The sequence below is a fragment of the Cavia porcellus genome, unplaced genomic scaffold (genome assembly GCF_034190915.1).
Source record: "Cavia porcellus strain 051 isolate PalLab524CR breed Dunkin Hartley unplaced genomic scaffold, mCavPor4.1 scaffold_19, whole genome shotgun sequence".
NCBI classification, from domain to species: domain Eukaryota; kingdom Metazoa; phylum Chordata; class Mammalia; order Rodentia; family Caviidae; genus Cavia; species Cavia porcellus.
In genome coordinates, this window is record NW_026947502.1 from 64674547 (window position 1) to 64687906 (window position 13360).

Here is a 13360-nt window from a genome sequence, read left to right on the forward strand (position 1 = left end):
CACCTCTTGGGGAATCTGGGTTAGGAGAAAGCCAGTTGCTTGACCCATCACCCTACACTATGGATGGGTAGCCAATGTTAGAAGTGCCACCCCACAACTTGCTCATCCAGAGAAACCCAGGAAAATGTCAAGACAAAAAGCAAAGACAATCTCTGGCCTCCAACCCAAACAGAACAAGTCCAGGAGACATGGACATGGAAAAAAGTAGGCATCACTCACCTGAAATTTCTGGAATAATGGCAACTGAAATAAAGAAACTACTTCACGAGACTGTAAAAGAAATCAGATCAGAAATAATGTCTCAGTTAAAAGAAATGAAAAACATAATAAAAAGGTTGCTGAGCATATCTAAAGAAGACATATATTTAAAAAAAAGAGCATAGGAGAATGAGGAAAATAAATAAACAATATAGAGAAAAACTGGAATACATGAAAAAAACTCAAAAGAGATATCCAGCAAATTAAAAACTCCGTTGAAATCTGAAAAAACCGGTTGAAAGAAACTGAAGGTAGACTTTCAGACCTTGAAGACAGGATAGCAACTAGCAATTGTGAAAGGGAAGCTCTCTTAAAAAGAATGAGGATCCAGGAAATAACTGTTCAACAGTTGCAAGATGACACAAAGAAAAATAGTTTAAGAAGATGTGTCAGCAAAAAAGCAGGAATCAACACAAATGACATAAAGAGACTATTTACAGAAGTAATAGCAGAAAACTTCCCAAGCGTGGGAAAAGGATCTGGCATCTAAGTAAGTGAAGCATATAGAATTCCAACTAGCCATAACTAAATATAATAATCAAGATCCCAGAAATTCAGTGTAAGAATAGACTATAAAGGGCTGTTAGACAAAACAAACAGATCACTTATAAAGGCAAATGCATCAAAATCATGACAGTCTTTTAATACAAACCATCAAGAAGAGCTTAGAGTGAAATATTTCAAGTTCTGAAAGAAAACAACTTCCAACCCAGATTGATGTACCCTGAAAAATTATCTTTCAAAATTAATGGAAAAATAAGATTATTTCCATGACAAAGAACAACTAAAGGAATTCATGACCACCAAACCAACCCTACAAAAGGAATTCATGACCTCCAAACCAACCCTACAAAGAGTGCTGAGAGATATTCTAGAGAGAGATAAAAATGACCATTGTCTCAGGAATAGCAGCAGAGTGGGATCACCGCGCAGGGCAGACAACTGAATGGAGGGGGAAACTAGGGAGCCAACAGCAGGAAAAAAGCATGGCAGAGATAAACCAGTACATGTTGGCTCTAACAATTAATGTAGATGGGCTCAATTCACCAATGAAAAGGAACATAGGCAGAGAAGATCAAGAAACAAGATCCATTAATACACAGTATACATAAAACACATTAACTTGAAAGGAAATTCATAGACTAAAAGTCAAAGAAGAGAAGACAATACTCCATGCAATAGAGAACTAGAAAAAAGCAGGGGTAGCTGGCTCATCAACTGCAGAATAAATAAGATATGGCATTTTTATACAATAGGAAGCTACTCAGCTATTAAGGATAATTACGAAGATCTTGTAGGTAAATGGATGCAACTTGTGATCATGATCTTGGGTGAAATGGTTCAGACTCATAGGTGAACATCATGTTGTCTCCCTAGTGTAAAAAACTCAAGAAGTCAGTGGGATCCAAAATGTAAAGTAGATGTTGCAAGAGTGAAAGGGAAAGAAATGTCTAAAAAGTGAAGGTGGTAGCTATTTTTAATTCCCTATTATTTATTGTTTGTTTGTGTTTTGGTACTAGGGATCAAACTCATGACCTAGCATTTTCCAGGCAGACGATGCCGCTGAGCTAAATCTCTGGCCCCTAATTCTATTATTTTGTTTTAAAGTCCTATATTGTTTTCATTGTTTTATTTTGACTGGTTTTATTATATTTTTGGTTTGATTTTATTATATCTGATGGCATTGGCAGCTATTTCAAAGATAACAAGATAGATTATGGTAACTGTTGTTGATTTATTATCTTGTTTTGAAGTCCTGTATTACTGTCACTGTCTTGTTTTGATTGGTTTAATTATGTTCTATTTTATTTGATTTTATTAGGTTTGATGGTATAGGTAGCTATTTTGAAGATAACCAGAGGCATTATGGTAGCCATTGTTGATTTGCTATTATCTTGTTTTGAAGTCCTGTATTACTTTCACTGTTTTGTTTTATTCTATTTTATTTTATTTGGTTTTATTCTCTTAAAAATTAAAAAATTTTAAAGAAAATATCCACATTCATAAAAAATAAGAGAATAGAGAAAAAATACACAAATATATATAAATTGAGTCCCAGAAGGAGAAGAGAGAATGCAGAAGTTCCAAGGGCTGGTCAGACACTCAGTTGCCTATTCAGGGGGTACAGTGAGTAATAAACTTAGAGAAATTTGCAGGTTGGGGGTGGTACCAGGAGGAGGTCAGTGCCTCGGATTGGCTAAAGACCTCTTCAGCTGGCCCACTTTGATTAGCCAGCGAGAAGTGCAGGGGAAGGGGCAGCGTACTTTTCCTGGAACAGCAACTGTAGAAAGAGCTCGATAGTAAAATGAGGAACAAGTTTGGCATCACAAAGGAAACAAATTGAGATCTGTCTCCATACCTGGGTATTTGCTACTTTGTTTTGTGCTCAGCAGATGTTTTCTTGCCTCAGGCGCACTGGGTTATGGAGTTTTGTCCCACCCAGCCAAGAAGTATGCAATCTTTCAGCCAAGAAACCTGTAATCTTCCACAAAAACGTTCCTATTCCTGAAGGAAGTCAACATCTGCCTCACATCTACAAGGCCTGTAGTTTGAACCCCACCAATCTAAACATATGGCAGTCCACAACACAGAAGTAATGTCTGAAGCAGTAATACTTGAATTTTTCACATACAGTAAGACAACACATAATCTATCAAAACATACAAAAATGGTTTGCTAATCTCATAAAACTTCATAATTTGTTTTTTGAGTCCAGCATTATGGTTTTGTTTTCCTCCTAAATTTATGTGAAGTCCTGATGCCCTGCTCCTCAGAATGTGACCTTATGTTGGAAATAAGTTTCTTGTGGATATAATTAGTTAAGATGAGATCATAAAATAAGTAGAATGATCTACTAATCCAATAAAACTGATGTCATTATAAAATGGGAAGAATGCTAGGCAGAGATCAGAGTTGCACTACTGTAAGCCAAGGAACTACCAGGAGCTGGCAGGAAACACCTAGAAGAGACCTCCACAACACCATCTCAGGAAGCATGACCAAAGACACTTTGGCCCTAGACTTTCAACTTCAAAACTATGAAGACTAAATTTCTATTGTTTAATCTATTCCATTTTTGGTACTTTGTTACAGCAGACATAGTAAACTAACATACCCAATACAACACTATTCTTGGTTCAATCCTAGAGCCCAGAACAGGAGAAAAAAAATCATTGTTACAGGCTAGGGATATAGCTCAGTGGCATAAGTGCCTGCGTGGCAAGCACAAGGTCCTGAGTTTGATTCCCAGTACCACACACACACACACACACACACACACTCATACACACACACACACACACACAAAAATCAATGTTACAAATATATTAACAGAAAAAAGGAGAATCATATAACCATTTTAACATATGCAGGAAAAGCATTTGGTGACATCTACTACTAATCCATAGTAAAAACTCTTCTCAAACTAGCAATAGATGAGCACTTCCTTCATCTGACAAGAAACACCAACAAAACTCCTACAGCAGGACTATACTTTTTATAGACACTTTTTATTATAGTACTGAGTATTGGTCCCAGGACCTTCAGAATGTGGTTTAACTCCAACACTGTCCCCTGCCTTATTTTTCATTTTGAGACAGGGTTTTGCTAAACTGCCCGACCTGGGCTCAAATTTAGGATTTTTCTGCCTCAGTCTCTCAGAAGGATTACAGGCATGTGCCACCACACTCACCCAAATACCATACTTTTTTTTTTGACACAGGGTCTCCCTATGTAATTCAGGCTGGCCTTCAACTCATGGTGATCCTTGAGAGAGTTTTTGGCATGATAAAAGAGAAAATATAAAGTAAAAATAGCCTTTACACCAAGGACGTGAAGAGAACTCCATGACCAATGGCGGCCTGATTTTCTATGCTGGAACGTGGGGTATGGGATCTAAATATAACCTCTGACCAGGGGTAGCACTTAGGGTGGGCATTGATGAGCCTCGAGGAGCTGATTGGAGTTTTCTTTGCACGCAAACAGGAAAGGGAGTTGCAATTAAGGCTGAGAAAGAAGCAGGAAGTGGTAGGCGGTCCTGCTGTGGCCTTCAGCCACATTAGACCACCATACAGTAATTTATTCTAGGGCCAGAATCTTTCATTCCCATCTTTTTATTGTTAGGAAAAGGGCGAAGTCTCTTTTCTTATTACTTCATGCTAAAGGGGACATCCTAGTGGAATTCAGGAAGGTTGACAGGATGATGGTTGATGTCCATGTAGAAGCTGGTACCAGGTGTTTCAGCCAGGACAACTTTATCATTGGTGAATGCCCATATCTTAGACTGAAAAAACAGAGACAAGGTGCTATGAGAAGGAAGGCCACTATCATATTTAAGGACTCAGGTGAGGTAGGAGGAAAGGTGCCTTTGATTTAAATATGCCGTTTCATCAGGACCATGGTGAGGTAGAATCATTACCATGGTGAGGTAGAATTCTGAAAAATAACTGTGGGGTTATGAGGAGTGAAGTTATGAGAGATAATTATTCTCCAATCATAAAGGGTAAAAGTTAAAAATGTAGATAGGTAGGGCTTGTCTCTGGTCCAGGAGTTGAGCTGGAAAGAATAAGAGGCGTAAGAAATATAAGGCCTGACTGAATCATATTTGGGAAATTACAAGTAGAGGAGGGGAGGGTCATGGCTGTGTCACTATAAGGGAGTAAGAACCTAGACTTCAGGGATCTCACATTTGACCAAACAGCTGAGGGTAGAGAGAACTAAGACAGTTGTCACGTAGAACAACATGAAGACAATCTTACGCGTGATGTGGGAGTCTTTAGGAAAGACTGTCAAGACTCCTGTTGTAAAAAAGATAATTAATAAAATATAAGGAATTAGGAACCAAATTGGATAGCAAAACATAACTTAGCCTGAGAGTTGTGGCTGTGAGACCTTGGTGAAATGGAGACAGGTAGATGATAGAAGATGCGATGACCACTCAGGATGGTTAGATTCAGGGTTGGGAGGGCACTGCTTGGAAGGAGGTGCCATATGTCCCTGAGGAGAGGTCCTAGCACAGAGATGACAGGTGTGAGTAATATGAAGAATGATAGTCTTTAGAGAAGGATGTGTAACTACTGGGGCTAAGAGTCTGTATAGAGCCTGTGATCCTATATGGAAACAGTTATGTAAGTCAGTGATGATGTGGAGCTAGTTATCTGACTTTTAGAGAAGCTATTTGGGCTTTAGCAGGAGAGACCCTATACCCATGACTGACAAGAAAATTAAGGAAACTAGCTGAATGCTGTATGACTAATGTATGGGACAGAGAACATTAGAGAAGGTCATCTATGTATTGAAGGAGAGTACTAGGTTTGAGATTAAGTTCTGCAAGGTCAGCAGCAAGAGCTTGGCTAAAGTGGGGATTATCCTTGAACCCTTGGGGGAGCACCATCCAAGTAAGTTGTTGAAACCTGAGAGTGTCTGGATCACTCCATGTAAATGCAAAGAAATTCTGACAGAGTGTAGGGGGGTGGTAAAAAAAGGCATCTTTAAGATCTACAACTGTAAAGTGAGTGGTGGAGGGAGAGATATGAGAGAGCATGGTATAAGGACTTAGCACCGCTGGGTAGATTGGGGTAACAGCATTATTGATTACCCCAAAGTCCTGCACTAGACAATAAGACCTATCAGGCTTGACTACTGGGAGAATGGGAGTATTATAGGGTGAATGGGTAGGTTTAAGAAAACCATTGTCTAAAAGATGCTTAATTATAGGTTTAAGTCCCTGTAAATGTTTGGGATCTATGGGATATTGGGGAATGCAAGGATCTCTGAGATGAATTAAAATAGGCATGGCATGGATATCATGTGTAGGATTGGAGGTATCTCAAACTATGGGATTGACCAGAGAAGAAGGGAGTCTGGAACCTTCATGGAATAGGCCCTGTCTGCAAAGGCTACATAGGTTGGCCATCAATACCTACTATAGAGACTGAGAACTTAATATAGCAGCCTGAAAACTCAGGAAGAACACTATGTATGGCCTCTATGTCTACAAGTACAGAGAATGTCTTACCTGAGACTTCCAGTGGGACTTGGGGCTCTGAGAAGGATACCTTAGTGGAGGGTGTGGGTCCCAAGCCCCACCAATCTTCAGCAGCAAGTCCAAGTAGATCAGTCAGCGATGAATCTGGTGGTGATGAGATCTTTTTTGAGGGCAAGGAGTTAGAGGATGGCTTACTCACTCCCTGGAAGCTAGGACAGTCACTCTTCCAATGGCCCTTGAGATTGCAATAGGGGCAAGGCCCCAGAAGAACACCAGGGTTGGGGCACTCTCTTACCCAATGTCCTTCTTTGTTGCACTTGAAGCATGGTCCAGGAGGGGCTCGGGCAGCTCTATCTTGTCTTGGTTTACCTGTCTCAGAGCTCCAAGTGTCACTGCTAAAAGATCAGATTGTTATTTTTCCTTTTATCTCTGTTGTTGAAACGCAAAAAACCATATTAAGAAGGTCTCCCTGTGGGATTTGAGGGCCAAGTTTAGCCTGTTGTCTTGGGATCTGGCCTACAGTGCAAGGTATCTGTCTCCTCCACAGTTACAAGACATCTGGTTTTTATCTTGGGTAGGTATACAGCTTTAAGTCTAAAGGGGACAAAGGCAAAGAATTAAGTATGCAGGAATAATAGAATCAACAGGGTATTTATAACTTTAGCAATGGCTTCTCATAAGAAGGATAAGGATAAGGTTTAGGGAATTTTAGAAACTGACATGTCATCCATTTGTCATACATACAAATGTATGTATGACAATACATAAATAGGTTTTATAATTACCTCTTATGCTGTTAGAATGTCTAATGCCATCTGATTTTTGGAGGATGGCCTGTTTTATTAATTTTACCTTTTTATTTAGGAGAGAGATCAGCTGTGGTGTCATTTAACACCAGTTGAGTATAGTTAATTATGGCCCCAATATGCATCATATAACCTTTTTTTGCAAAAGATCTGGTGGATCCCAGCAAAAGGAATCCAAAAGGATTTATAATTTTAGTTGTTGAACATCCAGAAGACTGATAACAGTACAGTGCAGTAGAGATAGTAAGCTTAACATAAAACATTAAATGGAACTATTTTTTTTTTAATCGGTACTGGGGATTGAACTCACAACCGCCTGCTTGTAAGGCAGGTGCTTATGCCACTGAGCTAAATCCCCAGCCCCGGAACTATTATTTTCTATTAACCATGAGTGTTTTAACATTTGAGCACTGAAGAAATTTGTGACATTGTTTGGACTGTTCACTATGTAAGCATCTCTAAGTATAACATATACATTATACAAATTTTTGTTTAAAATTTATCATTTGGCTGGTGACTTTATGTTGGTCTGACATGAATCTCCTGGCTGGAGCACAAGAAAAAGGCAGATGTCTGGACCTGAAAGAAAACGTGTCATCTAATCCCAATTTTACATTTGAAGGCATGAATATATCATCAGATCAGCAACAATTAATTTCTTAGTCATATGAACTTTAGTTGAGATGTCTTCCATAAGGTTATGGAGATTATTGGTGTTGGGCGCAGGTGCTCAACATACCATACCCCACCCGGGACTAAGGACCACGCCAGCTTCCGCAATGCGCTACGTCCCTCTCCAAATTAGCTACCCCGTACTCACTTCGTATTCACCACAGCTGAGTATATTAGCCAGAGCCCGCATCTCATTCCAGCCCTTCCTCCTCGTGGCAGCCTGATTGGCTACAGTCAGATATATAAACCAGAACCCGCAACAATAAAGTTGGCAGTTCCTGTTACCCACCTGAAGCGTTTCCTGTCTCATTGGGGAGCTGAGCCGGTCAACTGGTGGCCCGTACGGAGAACCAACCTCTCTCTCCAATAGAACAGAGCGTCTACAGGTAAAACCGCCAAGCGCCGATAGCGGGGGCTACTCGGCGGGCGGGGGCTGACAGGTTAAACTGTTCAACAGGCAGCGAGTGCTGCTGGGCCGGATGGCGGGGGCTATCGGGCAACCTTGGGCGCAAGGATCGAGGAGCTCGTAAAGAGAGTTACAGGAGCCGTAAAGAGGCGGGATTGAGGAATTCGTAAAGAGAGTTCCGGGGGCCATAAAGAGGCCGGTTTTGGGGGCGCCGTAAAGGGGCGCGGGGACTAAGCTGTCCCTGTTATTAAAAAAAAAAAAAAAGGAAAAAGGAAACAAAAATAAAAATAAAAAGAAACTCTTGAAATTCCGATTAACATGGGTAATGGATGTAGACACCACCAAAAGAGGGGAAGTCACACACACGCAGTCGAGAGGGCCCTACTCTGAGGCCATAAATGAGCTGCAACACATGATTTCTCAGAGTAAATGGGTCAATGAAAGCAAGTACGAGATCCCAGGGCCGCCCCGTATAAGACCTACGGCTCTACCTCCCGACCCACCAAATTATCATGTTTACCCGAGACCCTGCCATCAGCTATGTAGCTGCCCGCAACGGGTCCAGGCATCCTCTGGGACATTCCAGGAAGACCTATGGCATCAAGTCAAAAGAGAGGACCCAGGAGGCCTGGGCCGTTTTCTCCAGGCTTTTCCGGTTGCTGTAGATGCTCAGGGAAACAGAGCCCACCTGCCTGTAGATATAAAAGCGATAGGGCACCTTAGAGAGGCCAGCACCATGTACGGTGTTAACGGGGCATATACCCTGTCCCTAGTAGAAGCCCTGGCAGGAAACGCCATGACACCTGCTGATTGGGCCAGTTTGTGCAAGGCGGTGCTCAGCCCAGGCCAATAACTTGCCACAGAACAGACCCAAGCTAATGCCCGGAACAATCAGGCCGCCTGGGACGTGGATATGTTATTAGGACAAGGGCAGTATCTCAGTAACCAGCTGATATTCCCACAAGAGGTGTATGCACAGATAAATAGAATAGCCATACAAGCATGGAGGCGGGTCTCGGCTAGGGGGGAAGTCTCAGGCCACTTGACAAAAATTTTGCAGGGCCCGAGTGAGCCTTTTTCAGATTTTGTGGCCTGCATGATGGAGGCGGCAGGGAGAATTTTTGGGGACGCTGAAACAGCCATACCGCTCATTAAGCAGCTCATTTTTGAGCAATGTACTAAAGAATGTCACTGTGTCATTAGCCCATACAAAAATAGGCCCCTTGAGGTATGGATAAAACTCTGTCGGGAGATCGGGGGGCCATTAACCAACTCAGGTTTGGCGGCCATGTTAATGAAGCTAACTAAAGAAGGTCAGGAAGGCAGAGTGGCGCCACAGAATGGCGCCCGCCCGAAAGAAGGCTGCTTTAAATGCGGCAGACAGGGACATATAAAAAGAGACTGCCCATTTTGGGGACCCGGAAGAGAACATCTCCCTTAGGGGCAGCCTTAGGGGCAGGAGACCGCATCGCTCAGATGCTAGTTTTACCCAGCCGTCATGGGGACTATCCATCATTGTCTGGTATTAGAGGAGACAGAGGAAAGTTAGGCCATATCCAACCCTCAGACATGGAATTCCCTATAATCCTCAGGGCCAAGGCATAGTTGAGCGTGCTCATCAAACCCTCAAGTCTATTCTGAATAAACAAAAGGAGGGTATTGCCCAGGGCATGACACCTAGGGCCAGACTCCAACTCCCCTGGTTAGTAGCCTCCTTTTCCCCTCCTTCTTGTATCTCGTACGGCCCTTGCAGCCAATGACTTTTCTAAATTGCTCCACCACAACCTGTTCTGTGTTACAATGTTGGGATAACAGTGCACTTTCAGCTGTCGTTGTGCAGGTACTCCAGTTCGTACCGATTCCAGCTATAGTGGACCCAGACGAGTTTCCTGTGATCCAGCTCAGGCCAACTCTCCAATTGGATCCATAAAGTTTTCTCTTTCATAAAGGAATGGGCAGGAATAGGGGCTCTGGCTACCATCATTACATTTGCTGCATTCGGCAGTTTACTTCTGCTCTGTCGGATTCGCAGACAAAGGAATAGGGACAAAGTAATCATCAAACAAGCATTGCTGGCCGTAGAATCTGGTCAAAGCCCGGCAGCATGGCTCGCCATGCTGTGACGCACGTGTGGAGCAAAGCATCGCAGGGGGTGTCGTCCTTGGCCAGGAGACACCCCGGTCCCCATGTCGGCGGGCATGCGGGTTGGGCTCATAAAATAATACTCCCGCCCCCTCCAAAAGAGCACCAATGGGTAGTGAGGTACCGTCATGACTGCGCAGCATGATGCCTCACGAGGGGCGCCGACCTCTGGAGACCCTGCGTCAGTTATAAAGAAAGGGGGAGATGTTGGGCGCAGGTGCTCAACATACCATACCCCACCCGGGACTAAGGACCACGCCAGCTTCCGCAATGCGCTACGTCCCTCTCCAAATTAGCTACCCCGTACTCACTTCGTATTCACCACAGCTGAGTATATTAGCCAGAGCCCGCATCTCATTCCAGCCCTTCCTCCTTGTGGCAGCCCTCGTGGCAGCCTGATTGGCTACAGTCAGATATATAAACCAGAACCCGCAACAATAAAGTTGGCAGTTCCTGTTACCCACCTGAAGCGTTTCCTGTCTCATTGGGGAGCTGCGCCGGTCAATTGGGGCCTCCAATTAATGAATAAGAGCTGGTTAAAGTTACCAGGTGGCCACTTTCTTGTTCATCAATTGAAGTCCTGTCCAATGTCTCCTCACCCCAAAAGATTTTGTTTAACCAATTTTAGCATCATTTTGACCAACTGGCAACCTAGATGGAAGCATGCTTTTTAAATCAGATCACTTGGTTAAAATATCTGAAAATGTAAAAGAGGAGGAAACAAGATTATTGAGCTCAAATAAAAAGGAACAGCTGTTTACAGAGCAGACAAATGGACAGACATGGACAATCTGTACAGTATAAACAGACTGGACAAACAGACAACAGATATATAGGCTGACAATCATCTTATAAAATCAGAGTGCACTCAAATATATTTGGCCAATTTGAACTATAATAGACTAGTGTGAACCTTTTTGTAGATCAATTAATAAATCTCTTGAAATAAGAATACCAGAAAAGGAACCTAATTTATGGATATCTGAGATAGCTCAGAAAGGAAAAAAAAGGAACGTAAATATTAGCTAATCTCTTAGGAATGGGGCCAGCCTGTTCCCAAAGCAGGAGCAGAGATTGAGGCTGAGAAGGCTGCAGCCACTGAGCAGCCAACCATCCCATAGGCATGTGTGGGCAATTATCCAATGACTGGCTGTGAAACAGCCACTCATCACCATGCGACAAGGAAAGGCAGGCTGTTGGCGGGTCACCCTGTGACCCACAGCAGTCTAGCTGCAGCCAGTAACATAGTGAGGTGGTTCTTCAGTGATGTCTAACAAGTTAAAAACCATAATGAGGAGGCACAAGATGGCGGCTGGTCATCATGCGACCCACAGTCAGATAGCTGCTGCTGATCCCAAGGAGCCACAAGGGGACGGCCATTGACCCTGAGACCCATTGCATGATGGCGGCTGTCCTCTACACGAGGTGTAGCAACATGGCTATTGACAATCATGTGGCCTGCCGGAAGGCTGGAATGCACGAGACAGGCAGAGAAAATGGTGATGCAGGGGAAGGGGACAAAGAACCCTCACATGAAACAGATGGGCTTGGGTGGGGAAGACTGAGAAGTTGGAGATTGGGGAGAGACGCCAAGGGAAGGATTAGAGACTGCTGTGGGCGAGGAATGGGGAGAGAATGGCGCAGGAGGCACAGAAACCTCTGGCTGAGAAAGCTGTAGGATTTGGTATGAGAGATACAGGGAAGGAGCCGTAAAGACAGGATATGGATCATCTAAAGGGGTCTGGTGGGGAGGGAGGGAGAGATCCTGGAGGAGCAGAGCAAGCCAGAAGTATTTGGGCCATCACAGAAGACAGTGAGAGAGACACATTCTTAAAGTGAAAGGATGAAGGGTTTCTGCCAACTTGCCGCCATTGTGACAAAAGCATAAATAAAAGATCAACTTTTGGTTTTATAGCCTTCTAGAAGAGGCCAAGAGCACCAAGATTATGAACCAGGCACCCAAGAGGTGTGTTTTTCAGGGGACAGGAAGTGGTCCCCATGACTGAATTATAAGTGAGCCGAGAGAACAACTTCGCCTCAGGACATAAGAGCTTTAGCTCTCTCCCAAGGAACATGGAAGCTGTCCTGGGTCACACTTATAAAAGAGGTCATCACCTATTTTGAAAGTGTGACATGGAAAGTCCCAACACCCAATCTCTTCCACAGAGTCAGAGTGCAGGGCAGGGTCCCGGGGAACAAAAATATCAGTTTTGCCTCAGGCCATATGGCCTAAGGAGTGTGAAAATGGGTATCCCTGTTCTGGGATGGTAGGATGGGTTTTCTGTCCCACGCTTGCTAAGGAATGGAAACAGAAAACTCCAGTCGGACAACAGCTCACCTGCATGGAGCAAGGAAGGTCGCTGTTGCATGGGGATTATCGGCAGGAAGTAAACAGTCCCGGAGGAAGAAAACGGTGGTTCTTAGACAGGGGGACTCAAATTGAGAAGGATTCCCAGGAGCCACTCACTCTGCCATCTGAGTCAGGGAACCATTATGAAAGAGTTTTCAGCATGATAAAAAAGAGGATATAAAGTAAAAATAGCCTTTACTCCAAGGACATGCCGAAAACGCCATGACTGCCAGTAGCCTGGCTTTCTCAGCAGGAAGGTAGGGTATGGGATCTATATAGAACTTCTGACCAGGGGTGGTGCTTAGGGCGGACATTGATGAAGCTCAAGGAGCTGACGAGTTTTCTTTGCACAGAAACAGTAAGGGGAGTTGCAGTTAAGGCTGAGGAAGAAGCAGGAAGTGGTAGGCGGTTCTGCTTTGGCCTTCCGCCACATTAGGCCTCTGCCATAACCATATAGTAATTTATTCTAGGGCAAGAACCTTTCGATCCTCTTGCCTCAAATTCATGGTTGCTGGGATAACAGGTGTATACTACCACACCTGGCCACCAAACACCATACTTAATGACAAATTATTGAAAGTTTTCTCCCTGAGATTGAAAACAAAATAAGGATATATCTATCACCTCTTTTGTTCAGCACTGTATAACCAGTGCAACAAAAGAAAAAGAGGATGATACAAATATTAGAAGTTAAGTTCTCATTATTTGCAAATATAAAGATCATGCAGCAGAAAATCCAA

At 43.3% G+C, this 13360-nt stretch overlaps 1 long non-coding RNA gene across 3 annotated transcripts in view; it reads right to left on the reverse strand.

The window, feature by feature from the left end:
• Positions 1-4350: 4350 nt before the first annotated feature.
• LOC134471678 (uncharacterized) overlaps positions 4351-13360 on the reverse strand; it is a 52524-nt gene continuing 43514 nt past the window's right edge. The window contains exons 1-4 of one of the 3 annotated variants that reach the window (XR_010041263.1): positions 10735-12226; positions 6540-6639; positions 6275-6388; positions 4351-4540 (exon numbers count right to left, since the gene is read on the reverse strand). This is a non-coding gene — a long non-coding RNA (uncharacterized LOC134471678). Of the gene's footprint in view, positions 4541-6274; positions 6389-6539; positions 6640-8011; positions 9246-10734; positions 12227-13360 lie in introns of those variants that run through there. The other 2 variants (XR_010041264.1, XR_010041265.1) reach the window with 2 other exon arrangements.